The sequence below is a fragment of the Diceros bicornis genome, chromosome 6, assembly GCF_020826845.1.
Source record: "Diceros bicornis minor isolate mBicDic1 chromosome 6, mDicBic1.mat.cur, whole genome shotgun sequence".
Taxonomy (NCBI): Eukaryota; Metazoa; Chordata; class Mammalia; order Perissodactyla; family Rhinocerotidae; genus Diceros; species Diceros bicornis.
Genome location: NC_080745.1, coordinates 14,291,435 through 14,297,966, shown reverse-complemented (window position 1 = coordinate 14,297,966; position 6,532 = coordinate 14,291,435). Strand labels below are relative to the sequence as shown.

The 6,532-nt window shown below is 42.8% G+C and overlaps 1 pseudogene; it reads right to left on the bottom strand.

Moving 5' to 3' along the window:
- Nucleotides 1-3,830: 3,830 nt before the first annotated feature.
- LOC131406771 (olfactory receptor 13A1-like) lies at nt 3,831-4,814 on the bottom strand (annotated as a pseudogene).
- Nucleotides 4,815-6,532: the final 1,718 nt, after the last annotated feature.

The following is a 6,532-nucleotide window of genomic DNA, read 5'->3' as shown; positions in this document are numbered from 1 at the left end:
TGGCAAAAGTGGCACAACAAAAACCTCTAATCCTTCCAAATGTGAGGCCATCTCTGGTTTGTTGTAGTTCAGTGGTTCTCATCCAGGGACGATTTTCCTCCCCCTGAAGATATTTGGCTATGTCTGGAGACATTCTTGGTTGTCACCACTCAGGTGGTCCTACTGGCATCTAGTTGGTAGAGGCCAAGGATGCTGCTAAGTATCCTACAATGCACAGGACAGCTCCCACAACAATGGCCCAGCCCAAATGTCAATAGTGTTGAGGTTGACAAACCCAAGGATTAACTCCTAAACTGAAGAAAAAAGAAAGCCAATATAAAACACAGGCATACAACTACCTTATTTTCCAGGACCAAAGGACAAGAATGTGGCTAAGACTTCAGTTCTTGAAGACTTCAGTTCACAGAAAGGGAACTGGATGCACCACAGGCTCATGTCTTATCTGTATCAGCCAGATTCTTTATTGTATGGCTGCTGGTGCTGGCAGACCAATCTGGTTCTGTCCATGTACAGGAGGTCGGCTTGAGCCAGAGAGGCCAATAGGGTAAGACCTGTGGTTGGAGAATCATTTGAAGAAAGGATGTGCTTTCCTTGACTGATATACATTATCAAAGACAAAAAGCAGGGAAATAGGGGAAGAGGAAGTTCTATCAGTTCCTCTCTGTGGCTCTTCAAAATATTGATAATGTGAAGTCATAGTCAGCCAGTCATAGAAAGGGCTTCCTGGTGGGCGCTTGTGGAGGTCATGAGTTTGTCTGCGTTAAATCACAAGGACTAATTTTAAGAGATAACATTATGAGGAAGCAAGTGCTGCTTCTCTGTCTCAGCTAAGGAAGCCAAATTTGTGCCAGTTCCTGCGAAAGCAGCCACAAAAAGAACAAAGTCTCAGTTGTCAGGTTAGTTAAAGGAAAAAAAGGCATTTGTTCATGAGAAGGAAAACCCAAAACAAGACGGAACCCCGGAGCCAGCCCTGATGGCCCAGTGGTTAAATTTCGGCACCCTCCGTTTAGGCGGCCTGGGTTCTCTTCCCGTGTGCGGAACCACACCATTTGTCTGTCGGTAGCAATGCTGTGGTGGTGGCTCATGTAGAAGAAGTAGAAGAATTTACAACTATACACAACTACATACTGGGGCTTTGGTGGGGGAGGAAGAAAAAGGAGGAAGGTTGGCAACAGATGTTAGCTTAGGGTGAATCTTCCCCTTAAAAAAAAAAAAACTCTCCATGTTTAGGCAGGCTACAAGCTACCTCTTGGATACCTTTAAAAAAGGTTAAAAAAAAAAGACGCACCGCAGCAAGGAGGGATGCTCTACCTGGACCAAGAGGGCTACAGAACCAAGGACCAGCTGCTCATATAGGGCTCAAAGGGACAAGACGTTAGAGCCTGAGATGGGGCTCAACTGAACAGGGAAAAAAAGAAGTGATCTGAGAACTAAAATGGCCCTGTATGAGTTTGAAGAGCAGGAAACAAGTGTTGGGCCTGAAAGAAGATGGGGTTTGGGGAGCTGAGAGAGAATCTAGGATTAAGGAAAGGTTGACGGTCCATCTCTGTCAGGAAACTCCCTTATGTGGCCTTTCCTGCGTAGAGATGGTGTCACTCATGAGCCTGAAGCTTCCTGAGATAAACAGGATCCACTTTACATCAGGGACCATCGAAAAATGGTTTCTCATTTACCCATACCAATTGCTTCTCCTTGCTAGGTCATTTTAGAGAATCGAATCCACAACAGCCCCTTTCAGTGTGGTCCCACGCCACTTGGCCCTAACTTCCCCTTTCCAGCTAACCACCGCAAACAGCACCCTGGAGCCAGGCAGCGGTGAGGGGCTGTGACATCCAGGCTTCCTCGGCTGCTCCTGTCCTCAGTGATCACTCACCAATAGTAACATCTTAAACTTACACAGCACTTGATATCACTGTCTTCAGTTCTCTCTTTCAATCTTGGCAACATCTCTAGGTTGATTTATTGTCCTCGTTATACTTAGAATGAAACTAGAGCTCAAGTGGGTTGAGTGCTCTGAAAGAGTCTGAATTTGAACCCAGATCTTCTCCCCCCACCCTCACTTCAGGCACTGCACACATCTCTGTGCATCCACAACACAATGACACCACATCCTACAACACAGCACTCTTCATGCCTTTTCTTTTTTTATTCATCATCACGGGTTTTAGTGTCTTCTCCACTGGATTCCCAGTTTTCTAAGAACAGAGGTCAAGTCTCATATTTCTGTTTTGTCAAATGCATAAAGCTCTCTAAAACACTTAATATTCATCTAAATATTCTTAATTTTTTTAAAAAATCCATTACAAAATGTAGAAGATATAAAATTATAAGAAATCAATATGAATATAGTAATACAATATACGCTCTTCCTGGCATATTGAAAATCTATTAGTAATCATACTGATTCATTAGTGGTAGTTTTCAAAGACTTATTCATCGGGAAGTCTCTGAGACCACTGGGAGCTTCAACTAGTTATTTGGGTGTCAAAATTCTGTTAGAAAAGACTAGATGTGGTCCATACCAACCTATGTGAAACCAGTCACCCTATGGTTCATCAAATTCTTGAATTTCATACCCAAAATCAATGTGTTTTTGATGAATGATAATGAGAATACTGAATGAAGAACCATGGACCATTCATCCCTTCTAAATCAATATCAAACTCTATTCTCAGCTTCCATCTCAAGAGCAAACAATATGTTTTTATTCAACCCCAAAGATTCAGTTAAACATTCACAACTTGCTTCTGTCATCTTTAACAGATCATGATAAAGATAATCGATTTTCCAGTCTAGTTTTCTAACAGCACAGAGCCAAGTTCAAGACCTGTCTTCATTAGACATGGAGGGTTTGTCCATCTGGTTGTATTCTGAAACAGTGGGAGGGTAGCATTGCCTTCTTATAATGCTGTACAACTTTTACAGCTAAATCAGAGCAGCTGTCCCCATTCCAGGTCAATGAGGTAGTCAGATCCTCATGGCCTGAGGACAAAGTAAAGGAGGAGTGAGAAATCTCAGGCACTGTCTAGAGGCACAGTCCATGCATCAAGTGTTAAAGCTGAAATTTCTACATGCAAAACAAAGTGGTGATTGCGTATGTCCATAGCCATCAAACTGTACACATTAACTATGTGCAGTTTTTTGTATATCAATTATACCTCAATAAAGCTGTTAAAACAAATAAAGTGGTGATCCTAATAATATATTTTACCTTGAGTGTTAGTGATAAGAAAAGAAAAAAACAGAAACAACTGTTTTCATTGCATTCAGAACTATTTTTGAAGTCTAAGTGGCTCGAGAGAAAAAACACTTGAGGTAAAATAGTAGGAATAGAAGTTTCTTCAGGGGACAGTGGTCACCTTAAAGCAATACTTCCATCTGGCAATCATCCAAGAGTTGTAAGGTCCACATATCCTGCCTAACTCTTTTCAGGCCCACACACCGAAATTCTAGGTGTGATTTCAGGATTTACATGCTGAACGTTGTACATACAAAAGTAAAAGGAAACAGGAAAACATTTTCATACAGCTGTAAGTCTAAAACACAAGAATATTTTCTTCTCCTAGAAAGCTTTGTTTCCCTGACAACTCAGCACTGACATTACTTTGGAGTCAGACCGTGAGACCCCATGTCTCAGAGGCTCACGTCCAACCACAATCCTCACATCAGCCAGCCTCAGGGCACCAGAGTTCCAAACTCATCCATGCAGACATTCTGCTGGGTAGAAGATAGGTTTACTTACCTTCAGAAAATTGCTCATCAGACCCTTCACAGAAAGGTCAATTCCAACCAAAACTGTAGTTTCCAAGAAGAGTTTCAGAAGACATAAATTAATTTCTAAAGAAAGGGTAAAGATTCCCGAGGGCTGCTTTGATGTCCTTGTTTCTCAAAGTATAGATGAGGGGGTTGAGAGTAGGTCTGAACAGACTGTACAGCATGCCAGCCGACTTGCTCTTCTCTGAACTATAGCTGGAGATAGGGCTTATGTAGGCATAGAAGACAGCAGTGCAATACATGCATGCCACAATAAGGTGGGAAGAGCGGGTGGAAAAGGCTTTCTTCCTCCCCTCCGCAGTCTGCATCTTTAGGATGCTAGAGATGATAAAGCCATATGACACGATGGTCATCAGGAAGTTCATTATGCCATAAAAGGCAGAAGCCAGGACAATCGTGATGCCGTTCACATAAGTGGAGCTACAGTAGAGAAGTAACAGTGGAGAAACCTCACGGAAGAAATGGATAATGACATTGGGGCCACAGAAATGCAAGCATCAGCCCAGTGTGGATGGCCGTGTTGAAGGTGCAGAGCACCCACACACCTGCAGCCAGCATGCTCTGCAGAATGTCTTGCTCATTATGGTGCTGTAATGCAGGGGGTGGCACATAGCTGCATACCTGTCATAGGCCATGACTGTGAGGAGGAACAGCTCAGAGGAAGCAGCCCATGTGAGGAAATAAAGCTGGACCATGCAGCCCCCATAGGAGATGGAGCTTTCCTCTGATACCAGACCCTCCCCTGCTTTGGGCATGATGAAGGAGGTGCAGATGATGTCCACAGTAGCCAAGTTGAAGAGAAAAAAGTACATGGGGGTGTGCAGCCCGGGATTGAAGGTGATGGCCAAAATGATGAGGATATTACCTGTGAAGGCCACAGAGCAGAGGGAGAGGAAACAGTGGAACAAGAGCACACAGTGTTCTGGGTGCTCCAAAAAGCCCTGCAGGATAAATTCTGTTAACAGAGTCTGGTTACTCATGGCCCTCAGGGCGAGAGTGGTTTCTGGGACTATCAGGTGACTCTCCACCCACTGCTGCATGTCATTTCAGGGCTAGAGAGGGAAACGAGAGGTGTCCTAAGGAAAGCTGCTACCATGTTTCATTCATTCCTGACATCATGGCACCAGCAATATTATATAGATGCACTAGGACTTATAATCAAGATAAACACACACACATATGACAATAGGAAGAGAGTATGAACACTCAGTTCATAAAAAGGAGGTATAAATGGAACATCCTCAACCTCAGTCAAAGAAATGCAAGTTAAATCCATGATCCATTCTATCAGCCACAAGTTGGCAAAGTTAGAAATGCATGATATTGACTAATGTTAGCATGGGTGCCAAGGTGCAGGTCTTTTAAAATTCGTATTCCATTTGAGCCAGAACTTGCACTTCTCAGAATTTATCCTACGAAAATAATTAAGAGCATCTTCAAGGTGTCATCACAGTGTTATTTATGACAGTGAAAATTTAAAAGCAACCTATACTCTTAAAAGTAAGTATATTATGATATATTGATATAATATAATGCTGCGTACTTATCAAAATGATGCTTTAGAAGTATTTGACTGATGATTATGAAAACAGAATGAAAAAGTTTCAAAAGTAGTCTGCACAATAGGATCTCATTTTGAGTTAAAAAAAAAAAAAAAAGCATATTTGCGTATGGACCTGTGGAAAAACAACTGAAGCGTGACAGACCAGAATTTGGGGATGGATTATAGATGATTTCGTTTTCTTGTTTTAGCTGCTCTGTGTTTTCTGGTTTTCCCATTTAACAACCTTTCTAAAAGGCAGATCTCTCATGTAAGTCTCCTGACAAGTCTTCCGCGGCTCCCCACAGCTGACAGAACAGGGGCTTCCAGCTGCTGCTCCTGGATCCACCTCCTCTCCGGCCAATGTCTTCCCACTCATCTTACCCCTCAAAGCCAGAGCTCCAGACACACTCAGAACTCCCCGTCTGGCCAACAGGCGAGCCACGCCAGGGTTTCGTGGTTTTGTTCTCGCAGCCCCTCAGCCTGGAATGCCCTCCTTCTCAAGAACCAGGTTGATCGTCAGCCCCCTCTTTTTCTAACTCCCCCTCCCTAGAGAGACAGGACCACTCTGTCCTTTGTGGCCCCACAGGATTCTGTACTGACTTCTATCCTAGAACCCATTACACGTCACATCATGATCATGGTACCCAACCGTCTCCCCTAAGGTTGGTATGTTTGCCTCGTTCATGTCTGGGCATCTCTTCTTGGCATCCAGCCCTGTGCCTGGCATGGAACAGGTGGGGCCTCAAATATGTTTGTTGAAATAATGCTAAAAAACAGTCTAGTACAAATAAAAGCAGAGTGCTTTCTATTCTCAAGACAGTGGTCTTTGTGTATTATTTCACATAACATCAGCATGGTACCACATTTGCTTTTTCCTTCTTTTCAATTCTTTATTCATTCAAAGAAGATGCTCATTTTCAATTAAGAATTCTGTTTTTTCTCAAACTTCAATAAATGTATTTACCACTGAAGCACTAAAAGGTTTATGCAAAATGACTAAACATCATCTATGATCAGGTCATATCACCATTTTATAAGGTGAAGACTGTTCTTTGAAGAGAAAAGCATAAGATTCCTCTGACTCGGAGCAATAGGCTGTGTTAGTGTGGAGTCTGACCAGAGCTGATGCAAGCGATGGAGTTCCATCTCTATCTTCCAGGCAACAAGGTATCAGTTCAACTCAGTCACTTTGGTGCATATAATAAATACAATATG